Below are 18,583 nucleotides of genomic sequence, written 5' to 3'. Positions count from 1 at the left end.
TTGGGCCCGTAGGGTTAAGACCGAGATAAGCCAAGAGAAATAATGAGCTGAAGATAGCAAGGAGGCAAAGTCAAACCCCAAATAATTCTATTAAATGTATCAAACCAAAACACGAGAAAAGATTGGACCAAGACAGTCAGATACCGGCCAGCTAACTGATAACGACGGAGAAATGAGCAATAATGCGAATAAATATTTTTCAACAGTATTCACCACCGAAAATTTAAACATGACACCCGAAACTCCGACTCTATATAGATAGTGAATAAAATAAATTAAGCGAGATAGTAATGACTAGTAACGATGTTAGTAAGCAAATAGACAAACTAAAGCCTAACAAGTCACCAGGTCCCAATGAGATATTTGCTAGAGTATTAAAGGAATGTAAGGAAGAGCTTAGTATGCCCCTAGCAAAGTTGTTTAACATGTAATTAAAAGCAGGTGTAGTACCAGAATCCTGGAGAATAGCAAATGTAATATCGATTTTCTAGAAGGGAGATAGATCACTATCCTCTAACTACCGTCCAATCAGTCTAACATCAATTGTAGGCAAATTACTGGAAGCAATCATTTCAAACTCTATTCGAAATCACCTGGAGAAGCACAAGTTGATCAAGGATTCCCAATATGGCTTCACAAGCTGGCGTTCATATCTAAATAATCTATTAACATTCTTTTCATCAGTTTTCGAATCAGTGGACGAGGGCACAATTATGATGTGGTATATCTCGACTTTAGCAAAACCTTCGAACAGTCTCTCCTACGATAGCCTAATACGAAAAGTGAAGGCTCGTGGCATTAAAGGTGATATTCTAAAATGGATTAGGGCGTGGTTACAAGACAGAAAATAGAGAGTGAGCATTAACGTCACTGAAACCCATTTTTTTTTTACAGGGATTAGCCCACCCGGGCACAGGTCACTTACCCACATCAGAGCCTGGGAACACCAACAAATAAAAAAGATCAAGAGTGAGAAACATTATATGTATGTTGTGTTGTGTTGTCAATGTTAAGAAAAAACATTGAGACCCTGCAATTGTGTGTAAATGATAGAGAAAGTCAGATGAGCAACCTGGGACTTGGTCACAATTTTCGTGATGTCATATAGCAGCAGGGTCTACCATTATACAACACATTAAGCCCCGTCCACACGATCGAACAGTGCCCAGCGGACTTTGCCCGTTTACCGGGCACAGCCTGTGTGTCGTCGTACACACGGAGGTGCTGGTTGGCAGCAGTCACACTCTGCCGCTGGTAGCTAGTAGGTGGTCTGCAGTAGCTGCTGCGGTACGATCACCATGGTGTGTCGCAGGACAGTTAAATCGAAGACTATAGCGCTGTGTATAATATTTGGTACAGCATGCAAAAAGAAGAAATAACAGAAAAGGGAATGGTGCAAGGAATGGTTATCTCAATGAAAAATTAAGGGAAGTCGTGCCACGATTTTACGTGAACTGCAAGGTGAACATGAGAAAGACTTCACTAACTACATGAGAATGGACCCGGCAGCAAACGGTCCAACCACCAGGCAGACAGCCTTATCTGGTGATTTCGCTCGACCTCGCACCGGACACACCGTTGGTTTGCCCATCAATTTTGCCCTGTTTGGTAGTTGCCTATCTACCTTCTACCTACTGTGGTTTCTGCAAGGCTCAGTACTTTGACCATTATTATTTATTATATACATAAACGACATAGATATCAGCGTAGACAGCAACATAAGTATATTTGCTGATGACACTAAAATAGGACGTGTAATTAAATCTGACGAGGACTCCGCAAAACTACAGGAAGATGTAAAAAAAATTTTCGAATGGTCTGAAAAATGGCAGATGAAATTCAATGTGGACAAATGTAAAGTACTCAATATATGAAATGTAAGCAGGGAAACAAGATACACAACGATGTTATTGAGAAATTGGGTAAACATTGGTTTAGAAAGAGTGTCGTGGACGAGTGGTACAAGTTACTAATCATCATCATTAACCCGAATACGCTGGATAGCTTCAGACATAGGTTTATTGGATATATAAGCAATAGGCGTTGTGTAAAGGACTACCCAATATGCCATGGATTGTAGGGAGAAGAGCGGCTTTACAAATTCTCTTTCGGTAGGTCATGCTGGGCTTATATTTAGGCATAACATATCCTTATTGTACAGCCATAATTTTGGGAATCGGTTATTAATTAATCTTAATAGAAAGATCTGCAAATAAAAGTGTATTGCTATGCGTTTTTGTATTTTTAGTGAAACATTTCTTTATATAAAGTCTAGTAGTTTTTATATCTCTGCTAATCAAAATAAAGACGGCAGCACACTGGGCACTTTCATCCTAACATAGACCATTTTTGCTGGCCGCTGGCTATTGTCCAGCAGGCAGTATGAATTTGCCTGTTGCAAGAAAATAACAACGGTCTGGCAACGAACATTGCTGGCCTGATTAGTGCTCAAATGAGCTTCATATTAGTTTAAGTAAAAACTTACATAAATTCTTGAAATTTATAATATAACCTAAAACGGAGACTTGTTCCAACTTATTCGCCGTTTTAAATCGTTATTCGTGGTCTTTGGCTTTTCCAGCACCCGAACGTAGCCATTCGTCGTCTAAACACCCGCTTTTGTCGAGCTGGACAGACGTGAAGTGGACGTCTCCCCTACAACTGCGTAGCCACAGCCACCACCTGCTAAGGCCTTCCCTAGCAACCAACCAGATGTTACCGTATCTTAGCAACGGAACCAGGAACTGGCGACTTTCTCGGGTTTTCCCAACAAGACTCACGGCTGCTGGGTACATAAGCTCTGTCTCTCCAGTGAAATTCATTCTGACCATTCTTCTTGAACAAGCAACACCTCCTCCTCCGCGCCGCTGCCTGGCTGCCTTCTGCTCCCTCGCCTGCCTGGCGGTCCTCGCTCCGCCAACGAGCATGGCGACCCACCAGCTGTCCTTCTGAGCTTCCTCACCAACCAGCTCTCATTCTGCCCATCTTCCTGAACAAGCAACACCTCCTCCAGCAAGCTCCGCTGTCAGCATTCATTCGACCAGGAGGCCATGGCCTAGGGACCGCACACCCTAAAGGTGTATTCGTCCTGCGGTCCTGTGGCATTACTTGCCTCCCTCAGGGAGATTGTGAACCTGAGGTCGGGCAAAACCCTCCCCAGCCAGGTCTTTCCCGGAAGAGCCGTGATCGATGGGTCCACCTGGAAGAGGGGGTGGCAATTCTTGTCCTTCCCAAATAGGCACACTTGGCTCACGTCTATAGAGTGAGCAGTCACATCCCCACTAAGTGGAAACTGTCGGGGCTCCGTGAGAAGCTCAGGAACCACTCTGCGACCACCAGCTGAGTGGAGTGCTGCTCGAGATTTCGCTTGCTGTTGCTCGCCGAATAGGTAGGATTTAAAAACCCAGCAACAACAACGGTTATGGAGGCGTGGCCTCCTAACCGCGCCGATCCCCGCCTGAACCGCCAGCCTACTGACGGCCCGGACCGACGGGCAGAGAAGCAGACCGATTCACGAGGCTTCAATGGGCCCTGAAGGCTAGGAACACTGCCTGCCACCTCCAACAACTCCACCACCACCCACCACTCCACCTGCACCACCTGCTACCGCTGCTGGGGACAACTGGACGAGAAGGTAGAAAACAAGAAACGCCGGCGTGCGCACCGGCGAAGATGCGTCCAAGCAGCTAAAGAGCACCGCATCACCACCACCAGCTCACCTCAACGACACTGCCAAAATTCGGATCACGAAACGGACGCAAAACAACATATGCCGCCGTCACAGAGATGGAAAACTAAATCCTCTGGCCAAGTTCTCAGTGCGGCCCAACCTAAAAGGGAGATGATCCTTCACCCCAAAGACAGAACTCAGCCACCGCCTCGACACTTGCCTGCAAAGCACCACCTGCATTACTTCAGCCAAGCTAGGCCCGCCAGAGAGCACAGTGGGGGTCGTGGTCTCCGGTAGGGAACCTGCCTCTGGGCCCCCTGGAGGAACCACCGAAGATCTAAAAGCCGAGATGCTCTCCCCTGTCCGACAAGACGGCCACCACAGAAACAAAGTGCTCATAACGCACTACGGCTCACCCAGCACCATAGACCTCAAAACCTGGGGGGATCTGTGAAGTGTAATTGCCGTCCCAGAGCCCCTGCGATTTGCTTCGGAATGCAGAAATCTGGGCACCATCCAGACAAGGTGCGTACAAAAGGAAGCCTCTTGCCAGTCTCGCGCTGAAGCGGCTTTTATGCCTCACCAAGCTGAAGAGGTAATGGGGAAAAAATTGCCCCAAATTATTGCCAACTCTGGAGACGAAACACCACCTGAGTCCTGGATGCTCGAGGAGAACAAAGAGGGTCCAGGCAAACCGTCCAACAGCAAGACCGGCCCCACACGCAGCCTGCACACCCCAGCCTGCCAAGTACCTTCGTCGTGGGGAACCAAGCCCAAACAACAGAACAACGCCTCCTCAGCCAGTCCAGCACCCAAAGTGCAGCCCAGTTTCCTGGCCTCACTACAGCAGCAGCCACACCTCTCAGCCACCCAAGCAGCAGACAGCGGCAACCACAGGCAAGACAAAGAAGCACACCAAGGCACCAGAAGGAATGATACACTTATCAGACCTACAACCAAAGGTACTGACAACCAGCGGAGGGCCTGGCGGACTACTGGGCCGCACGCGAAGATCCAGCCCACACAGCTCCAGTACTCATGGGGAGCGTCCTGCAGACTTGAAGTAAGCCACAGCTCCAGACACTTACCTCAGTGGGAGAGCCGCCGGTCCTTTTGAGTAACAGCAGAATGCACTCTACGAAGAAGGCCACCAGGGGCCAAGATACCAGCAGCTCCCAGGAATACCCACAGCTCCCAGAAGAAACCGAACCACGGCCCAGAAGGCAAAAACCACAGAACACGAAGATATGAACCTGATCCAGTTGGAATCGAGCTTGGACATCTCCATCGAGAACCACCAGAAGTCCCCGATGAAACAGTGGTGGAAAACATCAGCACCCTGAACATCCTTACATGGAATGCTCAGGGCATCAAAAACAAGAAACACCTCCTACAAGAAGCAGCAGCCAAGGACAAGCTTGACATCATACTCCTACAAGAAACACTTCTACAAGAACACCACTGTTTCAAATTCAGCGGTTACAAGACATACAGGAGGCATTTCACGCGGGCGTCAACAAGAGGATGTATGATCTTGGTCAAGTCAAGCATACCCTCCGCCGATGTCACGCAACAATTTCCATGTGGGGAAAACATCGAGACACAGGCCGTCAAAGTAACCCTCCAAGAACGGGAATTAACTGTTCACAACATCTACAAGAACCCAAGGGGCTCACTGGAGATTACTCAATTATTTGCTTCGGCCGCTGACCACGCCACACTCATAGGAGGGGATTTCAACGCACATCATCCCTTCCTAAGCTCGGCAAGCCCCACAAATGAAGACGGCCTTCACCTATACACCACCTTTCAAGATACACCCGAGATCTGCCTCCTGAACACCGGAGAGCCCACCCACATTAGGGGAGGAAGACTAGATCTAACCTTCGTCTCCAGTGCACTACAGCCTTCGGCCTCCTGGCAGATACACCCCACGCTGACCAGCGACCACTTCGCAACCCTAACAACGCTGAAGGTGAACAAACTCCCCACTCCACCCCCCCCGAGATGGAGATACAATACCCAAAAGGCAGACTGGGGACTCTTCAAGAAACACCTGGCTAAGTGGCGCGAAAAATCACAGCCGGCCGGCGCAGCACCCGCGGATGAGACAACCCTCCACCACCAATTGGTCGAGGCGTTTCACCAAGCGGCAGAAGAGGCTATCCCAAAAACAAAACCCACATCAAGACAGTACAATGATTACTGGTACTACTGTCCCAGGGTGAAAGAACTCAACCACAGAGTGAACATGGCCCGAAGAAACTACAGGAGACATCCCACGGCAACAAACAGACATCTCCTACAAGTCATAGTTAAGGATACCAGGGAAGAGAAGGAAGAAATTAAAAACGTAAGCTGGCTCAAGTGGTGCTCCGAACTGAACGAGCACACCTCCCTTGGCAAGATGTGGGCCCAGATCCGAAGGGCATCTGGGAAGGCAACACCACCACCACTAACTCATCCCAACCCAGAAGAGGAAGCCGAGAGACTTGCAAAACTGTTCTCTGACCGAGCAGCAACGAAAAACCTCCCGAGACAGGCGGAGGAGACACAACGGCGTCTGCGACAGGTCAGACTCCAGATGATCGAAGAGGCCTGCAACAGTGAAGATGACACTGACAGACCATTCAACCAGCAAGAACTCCAGAAGTCGCTAAAACGAAGCAAGGACACAGCTCCAGGGGCCGACAGGATAACCTACTCCATGCTTTCTCATGCCGGTACAGCCGGACACGAGGCTCTGCTGCAAGCCATCAATGCTTCGTGGACAGCACAAAGACTCCCACCGGAATGGAAGAAGGCAGATATACAGCCCATTCCGAAGCCCAGAGAACCAGACAAACCGAGGCCCATCTCCCTTCTCAGCTGCATAGCGAAGACGGGAGAAAGAATGGCTCTCAACCGACTCAAGTGGAAAGTAGGCAGCCCACACCCTCACATCTTTGCTTACACCGAGAACACCGGCACAGGCAACAACATCGCCGAGATACTCAGCACAGTGGACAACAAACCAGCTCTGGTGGTCTTCCTCGACCTGGAGAAAGCCTTCGAACTAGCAAATCCATTGGCCATTACAACTACGCTCGCTCAAAAAGGCGTCAAGGGAAGGTTGCTGGGGTGGATCCAGAACTACCTCACACAGAGAGAAGCACGAGTACGCTTTCAGGGAGCAACCTCAAGCTACAGGGTCCACGAAAACGGAACCCCACAAGGAGGCATCCTCAGTCCAATGCTGTTCAATGTCCTGATGGAAAATCTAGTCAAACTTCCCTTCAGACAAACAGCCAAGCTCCTATGCTATGCAGACGACTTACAGCTTATAGTAAGAGGATCGAACAGACTTGCCAACACGCAACACGCACTCCAACTCATAGAAGAGGAGTGCAACAGACTTGGACTCAAGATAAATCCAGCCAAGTCGAAAGCGATGGCCATCTGCACAGACACACCAGACAAGATGCTCTCCATACAAAACACGCCGGTAGTCTGGACCAACGCCCACCAGTGTCTTGGAATCTGGTTTGACCAGAAACTCACCTTCAAGCCGCAACTCGAGTATCTCAGGCACAGGACGAAGAGCAGACACAATATAATGAGGTCGCTCACCAGCAAATCCGCAGGAGCAAACCTTCATGTGCTCAAAGCCTACTACACAGCCGCCATCAGATCGCTGGTAGATTACAGTGCTCCAGCACTCATTGGACTGAGAGAAGACCAAATAGCTAAGCTAGAAGTCATCCAAAACAATGCTCTCAGGACCATGCTCGGAGCACCCATGTGGACCAGAATTTGCAATCTGCAATTGGAAACCGAGCTACCACCCCTGGCAGTACGAGTCAAGCAGGTGACAGCCGGTCTCCTCGCCAAAATCTGTAGAGCAGACAAGCCCACAGTTGCCAAGATTCGAATCAGTGCCTCCCTCCACCTCGACCACAGAGTGCGAGGGGCCACCTGGTCGCACGAGGCAAGCGAGGTCATCCGACACCTGCAAGCAGAAACACTCGTCAAGAACAACCAAGACACACGAGACAATGGTTACGCTGTTCCTCCACCATGGAGCCCTCCACCAGCCACACTCAAATTTACCGACCTAGGCGATAGTAAAGCCAACCTCCAGAAGGAGGACCTCAAAAAAATAACTCTCGAAGCCATAGCCACCGAGACACCGGCTGATGCAGCATCATACTTCACAGACGGCTCGGTGGACCCAAAACATCATAGATCCGGAGCGGCCTTCTACACCCAAGGTCAGACCCTCCAATGGAGACTTTCCAATGACTGCTCCACCCAACAAACAGAACTGGTAGCAATCTCAAAGGCCCTACAACACGCTGCAACACAACACAACAAGTCCGTCATAGTTCACACGGACTCGAATCGGCCATGCAGGCGCTGCAACACAGTCAACCAAGAGACAACGTCCACATCATCACCTCGATCCTCGCACAGCTACAGGAATTCCAAAGCCAAAACCGACCAGTCGTCTTACACTGGATTCCCAGTCATGTAGGGATCGGAGGAAACGACGTGGCAGACGAAGCAGCCAAGGCAGCTACACGTTCTAGTAGCGTACACATCCAAGTTCCAGCAAGTGTGCAACAGATTAAGAATCACCTCAGAAAGACTAGCAAGCTCCACATCAAAAAGAACTTCCTTCATGCACTCAACGCTGGTTCCCAATCAGCCAAATGGTACCTGGCGGCCACAAAAGGGGAACCACCTTTCGCTGACAAGAAAACTCCAAGACAAACCCAAGTCAGCCTTCATCGACTACGACTAGGGTACAAGTGCTCCTGGCAGATGATCGGAAATGACGTCATGGATTGCACCTACTGTCAGGAGCCAGCAGCCAACCCACTTGAACACTATCTCCTCGATTGCGAGGTCACACAAAGCCTCCGAAACAGAACTCAAATCTCCCAAGAAACACACACAACACCAGCGGCCACTCTAACCCGAAAGGCCCATACAGACCACATTCACCACCTACTCCGGGTCATCACACGATACCCACCACCCAGATAGCTTAGAAAGCATCCTCTCCCAGCAAGTGCGGACCCCAGTTCGGGGGGCGCGCCACTCCGAAGCTGACCACGTCCAAGAGTGGGGGCTGGTGGTAAGCGTCCACTGATCGGGGGTCCGCTCACACTTGCAACCTGCAGTATCCCTCCAATCTGCAGGTGGGACCACCTCCAATCCCAATCCGGTCTGGCTGCTCCTGGAGCTCCAGCCAGAACCACCAAACGGGCCGCCTATAGGCAAAGGCCCGTGTCGGACTACGGTCCGACAATCTCTACAACAACAACAAAACCCAGGGAGGACATCCTACACTCAACTACTGGACCAGCAACATCTCTCTCAGCTCCTCACCTAGTCACTCCTAAGCACTGCGCTGTACAACAATATATATACAGGAAGCGCATCGTGAGTTTCTATCCAACCTCATTCCTGAGTGAAGGTATCTACATGTACGTACGTTTGTGTGCCCATACAAAGAGAATTGACAACTAAAGAGAATTGACAACTGGCCACATACAGTACGCTACAAACGTTTCACCAGGTGGACAGAAGCCATTCCCATGCCTAATGCTACAGCAGAGTCAGCCGTCCGCGCCTTCCTGTCTCGTTGGGTCTCCCGTATCGGTCCTCCCACTGACCGAGGAGCCCAGTTTGTCACAACTCTGGCGTAGTCTCCTACAGTTCCTCAGCACTTCCAGGCACCACACTAATGCTTACCACACTCGATCCAACGGCATGGTAGAGCCATTTCCTTTAACTTTGTTATTGTCACACTGAACGAATCTTGACTATCCAGCCAGATCACGTCATATACCAAAACCAAAGACTATAATATTATAGTCTTTGCCAAAACACAGTCTATTACAGACGAGCGTCAGGCGACAGTTGCGCTATCTATCATTAACCGACCCAACTATTAGTGTCCAGTTAGTGATTTGTTGCTATTTTCTGGTGGCACTCAACTGATGAGGAGTCAAGCTTCCTTACTCTTCCTTCCTTGCACAGAAGGGTTTGGGCAAGAAGAGTGGGTTTAGTGTCTTTTTTGGTACCGAAATTGACGAATCCCTAATTGGCTTATTCCGTGAAGGCTTTGCAGTAGTTGACTAGTTGTTGATGTGGGCAGAGCTTGGACGTGAGACAAATCCAGACATAGTCGCCGTTTGAGACAACAGCGGCAAAAGGTAAGATCATTTGTTGTGCAAATGACTTTATTCCTGACTAATATAAACTCAGTAATCCAAATAGCCACGGTATAAGTTCAGAAAACTGCCTAGGCAAACTTTTTCGGAGTGAAATTAGTGAAATCTTGGCACAATCTGCCAGTGTTGTGACTGCACCGAGTGGGAGCTCATTTAAGACCAGACTTGATCAACTCTGGCTTAAGTGCAGATACATTCTGGAACCAATACATGGCAACAGTTAACAGTTCGTAATAGAGATATGCCCGATCGCCAAGTAGTTAACGAGCCGATCAGTGGCAAATAGGATTAAGTAAAGTAACATCGGTCAATTTATGATAGTGGCCAGAATTCGATTTTCCATAAAAACACTTTTCTTATGGTTCTTGTGATTCGAGCGAATCTGACCTAAGTTTCTGGTGCTAACCTAACCTAACTTAACTTGGTAATTATAAAGAACTAACCTGCTGCCAAAATTGATTGAAAACGATTAAAAAAACGCCGGATTTTCACTTATTTTACAGTGGACACAGTTTTAGTTTGTGCAAATATGTTAAAAAATTTATATTTTTAAAATAAACGTTACTAAAATTTGTGAGTATGAAGAAAGACCTAACCAAACAAACCTACCTAACCTTACCTAACATTCTCACTGCCCCCCGCACCCCCCTGGTATATAAACAGAAAGAACTTACAATATGATAATATTTGAGGTATTTTCTGGATGCGAGATGTATTGGTGCTTACTGAGCCTGGGCAGCACAGTGATTTATTGAGATAGCGGGAAACGCGAGCTACAGCGTCGATGAAGTGATGGATGACTGCTTCCCAACAACTAAATTAACACACAAACCCAGTTCCATTTCACATTATTGCTGTGAACAATACTTTCAGCTTAAAGGAACGATGCCGTGGTCTTTGAAAAACTTTAGGGTCTCATAGTCTTTATCCCTAAATTTGCAAGTTACATCCATATAAGACCGGCGACAACCTTCACACATCATGCTGAAAATGAAACTGCCGCAGGGAAGAGATGAGACTCCTCTCTTGAGCTCTGCCTTATTACTGCTGGTGAGAGACACAAGACAAAATAGTGCACGCCTAGGCACCTAATTATCCATGAAACGAACAATTTCCACAAGAAATGATTATCATATCACAATTCAGTGATGAAAATAATGTAAGAAAATAAACAATTATGAAAATAACTCGTCGGCAGGTTAGTCCTATATATTAACCCCAACTGCAACCTGGCTATCCTAAATTGGTAAATTTTTACAAGTGGACAACCATGGATTTTTTTGTTGAGTACTGTGTTTTTCCGATGGTTTAGACGATGTTAAAACACTTTTCTTCTCTGACGTTTCCCTCACAAATGACTTAAATATACCTGGGGATCCAGGAGGACAGAGCCCCCCCAGTTAGGAGGTAGGGTTAGGTAATTTTCAGTCATTTGCGATGAAAACGTCATAGAAGAAAATGGTTTAACATTGTCTAAAGTCTAAACCAGCGGAAAAATGCACTGCTCAACAAAAAATCCATGGTTGTCTACTTGTAAAAATTTACCCCTAAATTGACTGTAATATCTCTTCAGGCAAGATTTAGTCTTTTAAAGGTAATTATTCGTTTTAGCACACCCTCAAATTTTTTCACAAGATGTTTGATTTCTGATGTATTTTGATGTTTTGCTCAGAATTGACCTTCGTTTCCATGGGAAATGCGTCTTTTTTTTTTTTTTTAAATGGAAGTCATTCTTGATCAAAAACGGCTATTTTCCATCAAAAACAAAGGTGAGATCTGAACAAAATACATCCAAATGCAGCATAATCCAAACATCTAGACCCATAACTTTCACTAAATTAACCTATCTTAACCCGGTCCGATTAATTACCCAAATGTACCCAAATGTAGCTGCAATGAAGTCAAATAATGGTCCTACATGAATAAATCGGACTGCTAATCACTTCTCGACTAGTATTTGGTGTTACAAAGTCACAAAAAATTGGAAAACTTATTTTAATCTGAGTTAATAGATCACGTGCATGTACCGAGGGAGCGAGTAATTACCCCAATGTACCCAAATGTAGCCGCAATGAAGTCAAATGATGGTCCTACAAGCGTAAATCGGGCTGTGAATCACTTCACGAATATTATTTGGTGTCATAAAGTCAAAAAAATTGGTAAACTTAATTTAATCCAAGTTGTGTTAGGTTAGGTTAGGTACATGCACTCGATCTATTAACTCAGATTAAATTAAGTTTACCAATTTTTTGTGACTTCGTGACACCAAATACTAGTCGAGGTTAGGTTAGGTACATGCACTCGATCTATTAACTCAGATTAAATTAAGTTTACCAATTTTTTGTGACTTCGTGACACCAAATACCAGTCGAGAAGTGATTGGCAGTCCGATTTATTCATGTAGGACCATTATTTGACTTCATTGCGGCTACATTTGGGTAATTAGTCGGACCCATCTTAACCTAATCTAACCTCACCTAACCTCTGCGGGGGGCCCTAACCACTGCGGAGGCAGGCAGTGTGACACTCCTCACGGTTCCAAATAGCTTGTGGTGGGACAAGAAATGGCGGGTGGAGAATTATTTATCTATTTTCTTTGGCGTTTCTCACTTGTGCGATTTTTCTGTAAGAAACGCATTTCCAAAAGGCCTCAAGGGTTGAGGATTGTATGTACGGTATGAGGTAGAAATTGCCTAAAAGCAGGCGCTTCTATGTGATTTGAAGATGTGTTAAACCGAATAATAAATCTTTTCAAATTTGGGTAATTACTGACGAATGACCCGCCGGCAATTTAGCATAGTAAACAATTATAAAAAAAAATTGCAATTTCACTCGGCCATTTTTTTAAACATTCGGGTTACTTAGTAGTAACCCGAAAGCGCCCTCTGAGCCGTAATCCATTTTTTTAAACCAAATTTTGTCGGGTTACCATTTGGTAGTCCGACAATATTATTGGAAAGTTCAGGATAAGTCCTCGGGTGTGGGTAGGCATCCGAAAGACTTATCCCGAATGTTCAAACGAGTTATATATGAATAGAAAACGTCTCTAAAATACAATGCAGTAGTATATGTAAATTAAGATGAGATAATAAAGAAAAAAATGTTTAAGTGTCCTAATAACCGGTTCCAGTAGAAATGTATATATTTTTAAGAGACCGCCGTGTAACCCCGTGATGTTTTACCTTCAACTCCGAAGATTTTTCATCTCCCCATCGCCCTTCTCCAATTTTATGAAGCATTGCATTCCTACAATCTTCCTCTTATAGCTTCAAGTATGGTAACTAACACACTTTTGTTTGTGATAGATAGATGTAAATGTAATTTCCATTTCACCAATATATTATATAGGGAAGATATAAGATGAGCCAAATGTACTAGGTAGATGCTGAGGTAATAGCTTACAACAAGTGTCATCTGTGACCCACGCTGATAATTAACCTGGAAAAAAATTTCTCCTGCTATATTTCACTGTTTGGGTTGTTGTTATTTCGGTTGTGTTTAGGTGCTACCAATATTTGCAAGTTTAGATTAGGTTACGCAAAAAAAAATCTTTTTTTTTTTAAGAAATGTTCGAACTCGAGGTTAGAATAAAGCAGGGCTGTGGAGTCGGAGTCGAGGAGTCGGAGGAAATTTCGGCTTGTGGAGTCGGAGTCGGTAAAATTGTCCAGACTCCGACTCCGACTGAAGCTATTCTGTTCCTAAGAACAAATATATGAACTCAGGCATATTCATTGCAGTGATTCCACTGATCCCACTAATTTTCTTAAATTATTAAAAGAATTTATTTCCATTTTATAAGCATTATTATGAATTTATTGTAGCAGGCACAGTATAGCACTATAATTTTGGACGATAGTCTCTTCTTTACAATTTCAAATTTTGAATTATATCAAATTTTGTTTCGTTGAAAACTGCACAGAGGCTCTCAGCTACAAAACAATTAGCTACAACCTGTTTTTGGTGAGATTAAGGCAAATTTAATTTAATAACTTAATCGTGTAAGGTTTATCCATTTTCCTTAATAAGGTATTCATTTCTTTAATGTACATAAATATATAACTTTACTTTAAAAGGAATTGTAGGATCATCATTTAGATCCACACCAGATTATGAGCTTAAACAAAATTCATATGCTGAGATCGAACTTTTAGATATACATGCAAATGGTGTTTTCTAGTTAATATCTTGAATTCTTAATAAATTTATTTTTCTTTTGATTGAAACTTTGAAAGTCAAGCCTATCATCTTTTTGTAGTTCTTAAATATCGTCCAGATCATTAATAAAGCTGTAGCAGTATAGCCACGGTGTTTTACTTTTTACCTATGCAGGTTACAACATACAAATTACAATTAGGATGGTAGAAATAGTTGTTACAAATAGGCCAAGGAGTCGGAGTCGGAAGCATAAAAATTTGAGGAGTCGGAGTCGGAGTCGAAGGTTTTGTCTTCGACTCCACAGCCCTGGAATAAAGTGCCAAAATTGATTAATGAAGTTTACAATCACTCGATTTAAATCGTGTCAGTCCTATCTTACATCACTGGAACAAAATAAACAAAAGTTAAATATACTATGGACAAATTTCTTAAAGAAATTCTCTGTAATAGCTGTGCAACTAGCTTGTAAACTACAGTGGTCTCTCGGTTAACGAACACAATTCGTTCCAGAAGGTTGTTTGTTAACCGAAAATTTCGTTAACCGAAACCATTGTTTCAATGGAATTTTGGGTAATTGGTTCCAGCTCACCGAAAATTACATACAAAGTAAAAATAAATGCAGTAAAGTACACTTACTTTGAGGTGTGTATGTAGAAGGCTCCTGATTGATGATGATGGGAATTAGAAGTGGGGGTGGAAGAGAAATCACCCCATGCTTCATGCCATCATTTCACCCATAACATTTTAAGTTCACTAGGTGTAATTCAAGATTATTTTCTTTAAATCAACACTATACTTCACTATATATTGTCAATATGTAAAATAAATTTCAGAATGACCAATAATTGTACAGTACAGTCGGCCCTTAACATACGCGGGTTTATAATACACGGATTTGCAAATACGCGGATTGCCCCGCCGGAGGAATATTCTGTACATTGAAGTAATTGAAGTACATTCAAATCGCGCAACATTCAAATCGCGCGCGGCACCGAACACGGGACACCGCCCGCTCCCGCAACCACACACACACACGCATAGCTCTCCCTCACTCAGTCAGTCTCGCTGTAACCACGCTTGTGTTGACATCAGCATTGTAGTTGCAAAAATATTACATTTCCGTGAATGTATTATATCAAGCACAGTATGAATAGAATACCACTAATATAAGAGTATTTTAACCGAAAACTACATTGAAATTCATTACGTTTCAGCAAAACTACTATTTATTTCTGAGAATATGGAAATGTAATATTTTGCTGAAATGACGTACGTATTACAGTGGAAAGTGACGAAAGCAATGACTCGCTTTCTTTCGTTCAAAAGATGTTACCGTAATCGCTTTTCGAATGGTTTTCAGTTAAAAAACTGTTGTCTTACAATAATATTCTATCCTAATTCACTTGTGATGCAACAGTTTTTTTTAACTGAAAACCATTCGAAAAGCGATTACTGTAACATCTTTTGAACGAAAGAAAGCGAAAGTCATTGTTTTCCTCACAATTTTATCCCACTTTCCACTGTAATACGTACGTCATTTCAGCAAAAATATTTCATTTCCGTGAATGTAGTATATCAAGCACAGTATGAATATAATATCATTGTAATATAACAGTATTTTAACCGAAAACTATTAAAACAACGAGTAACATCTCTTGAACATTGGAAGGTTAGGTAAAGTCTTTTGTTTTTGTCATGTATTTTATCCTATTTTACATTGAAATACATCATGTTTCAGCAAAACTACTATATATTTCTGAGAATATATTCATTCAGGCACAGTTTAGGTAAAATATACATGTGCTGTAAGATTTTTTTAATTGAAAACGATTCGAAAAACACGTACCTTCTAGCCCTGTTCAAGGAGAAGACTGGGAGGAGCTGTTTAGTGCTTAAGACGATGACAAGGAAAATGATTTTGATGGATTTTAATGAAAATATTCAGAAAGACCCTGGCACTGTCAAGGAAAGTGGCTGCTGAAGGCTTCCAAGACATGGCAGAGAACGAGATTAGGGAGCTAATTGAAGAGCACGACACTGAGCTGACCGAGGAGGATCTACAGGAGTTAGTAGACTCAGGCAAGGAAGAGGAAGCGAAAGGGAAAGAGGATGAGGAAGATCACCAAGAAATAACGTTGGAGAAGTTGGGGGAGATGACCAGGAATATTGAGGCACTGAAAAACCTGGCCTATAGTATGGACCCCTCCATGGTGCGTGCCCTGAAATTCATGCGAGGGATGGATGACGTTTTCGCCCCATACAAAAACATCATGGAAGAAATTAAAGAAAGAGATGACAACTCCCCATCACCATGTTCTTTGATCACCGAAGGAGAGATTTAACACCATCAATCACTGGCGGCAGTGAGGAAGCAGCTGAATCCACCGTCGCCCCCACTTCACCACCCGTTATGGAATTGAGTGACGATGAGCCCGATGACACCCGTCCTGTCGCCGAGGATAGGAACTGTACAGTAAAGTGAAATTTTTATCTCTTTTTTTTTTAATAGCTCTTCTTGCCTTGTTTATTGTTTGTAAAAATGCACAGCACAGTACAGTTCAGTACTGTACATAGGAAGTGGAGGTGCAGTTATTCAAAACATTTGTGTTCGTTGTCGGCAGTAGTGACGGTGAGGAGGGAGCGAGTTGGGAGGAGTGGTGACCTTGGACGCGGGAGCAGGGACGAGTGGAGATGCCAGCCAGTACATTACGGGTGTATTAATTGTTTTTATAGCTATTTTTGCATTTTATTATTAAATATTGTACATTACGTTTCAACAAAACTACCAGCAAAGGCTGGTTCGAAAAATTTAAGAAAAGAAGTGACATTTTTAGTGTTGTTAGGCATGGTGAAGCTGCCAGTGCTGATAAGGAAGGGGCAGCAAAGTTTTTAGTGGAATTTAAAGAATGGTGGATGAAGACAATTATCTTCCACAGCAAGTGTTCAATGTGGACAAAACTGGGCTGTTTTGGAAAAAGATGCCCAAAAGAACATTCATCACCAGAGAAGAAGCCTCTTTACCTGGGCATAAACCCATAAAAGACCGTCTCGCTCTATTGCTTGGTGCCAATGCTTCAGGGGATTTCCGACTGAAGCCTATGCTTGTCTACCACTGAAAACCCCAGGGTGTTCAAGCAACAGAAAGTGGTAAGAGCAAAGCTTGGAGTTTATTGGAAGTCCAACCATAAGGCATGGGTGACAAGACAGCTCTTTAATGAATGGGCTGTTGAGGTGTTTTGCCCTTCTGTCAAGAGCTACCTAACCACCAAAAACTCCCTTTAAAGGCTCTTCTCCATGGATAATGCTCCTGGTCATGACCCTGAACTTGCCAGAACTTTGGAGTATCAATTTGACTTTGTGAAAGTGTTGTTTTTGCCTCCCAACACTACATCAATCATACAGCCAATGGACCAGAATGTGATCAGCAGCAAGTTCAAGAAGTTGTACATGAAGAAAATGTTTAGGAGGTGTCATCAGGCAACTTCCAATGATCCTGAACTAACACTGAAACAGTTCTGGAAGACACAATTCAACATCCTGGAGGCTGTAAAATTGATTGTGTCATCATGGCAAGAAGTCTCCACTAGATCCCTCAATTCTTCATGGAAAGCACTGTGGCCATCAGTAGTCCATGATTTTGAGGGATTTGAGGAAGAAACAGAGTTGGACCAGGAGATTGTGTCCATTGGTCAGTCATTGGGCCTTGAAGTGGAGGAGGAGGATGTGGAAGAGCTTGTGATGTCTCATGAGGAGGAACTTACTCCTGAAGACTTTAAGCAACTGGATGAGATGTTAGAGGCTGACAATGGTGAGGAGGAAAAGGAAAGTGATGACCATATGTCAACTAAAGAGTTGAAAGGGAACGCGCATGCGTGCGTAGTGTCAACAAAGGCTGTAAGAGACTGCTCCTTAAAATTCGTATTTCTGACGAATTCAGCGCGTCTACCAATCCCAGCCTGTGCAGACAACTATAGTAAGACCCAGTTATCAGCACAGTGGCATATATTTTTTTGTTACTTTTGGACTTTGTCATTTTTTGGGGATAAAACATCTGGTCCTACCACCCGATCCCTCTGAGCAAAGTTTTTCAAGTTTTCGCATGCGCAATGTGATAGTGTGACGTCATTACCACTCCACCTGACTGCAGTGTTACCGACGTGCCCTATGCCCGCCGTTAAACGCTCCCGTTCGTTGGAAACGGCGGCAGCAGGTGACAGTGATGCTGACGACTTTCTTCTTGAAGACACGTCAAAGAAGAAGCAGAAACCTCAGAAGTCAGGGTCTCCAGCAGGGGCCACGGCTCCCCCTTGCACCCCTTCTGGGGCTGTAGAGGGTGGACTCCTGTCATCGGGGTCCCCAAGTGAGCCTACATGTGGCTCAATGACCGACCCTCCGCCGACGATGGACATAGGGGATTCCCTTTGTCTCCCTGCCCCGTCGCGCCTTCGTCGTCTCGCCTTCCCTCGGGACTTGCCTCTGAGCACACGGACGACCTGGTTCTTCCGTCACTGCTCTCCACTTCAGGACTCAACACTTC

At 44.7% G+C, this 18,583-nt stretch overlaps 1 protein-coding gene across 2 annotated transcripts in view; it reads left to right on the top strand.

Moving 5' to 3' along the window:
• The first annotated feature begins 9,642 nt into the window (after positions 1-9,642).
• LOC121855054 (NIF3-like protein 1) overlaps positions 9,643-18,583 on the top strand; it is a 228,135-nt gene continuing 219,194 nt past the window's right edge. Inside the window, exon 1 of one of the 2 annotated variants that reach the window (XM_042349998.1) lies at positions 9,643-9,873. The gene's annotated coding sequence lies outside the window, so the exon portion shown is untranslated. The remainder of the gene's footprint in view (positions 9,874-18,583) is intronic. The other variant, XM_042349914.1, reaches the window with a different exon arrangement.

This window comes from Homarus americanus, unplaced genomic scaffold (genome assembly GCF_018991925.1).
Source record: "Homarus americanus isolate GMGI-L3 unplaced genomic scaffold, GMGI_Hamer_2.0 scaffold51859, whole genome shotgun sequence".
Classification (NCBI taxonomy): Eukaryota; Metazoa; Arthropoda; class Malacostraca; order Decapoda; family Nephropidae; genus Homarus; species Homarus americanus.
Note: the sequence above shows the minus strand (reverse complement) of the source record. Positions and strands in the feature narration are given on the sequence as shown.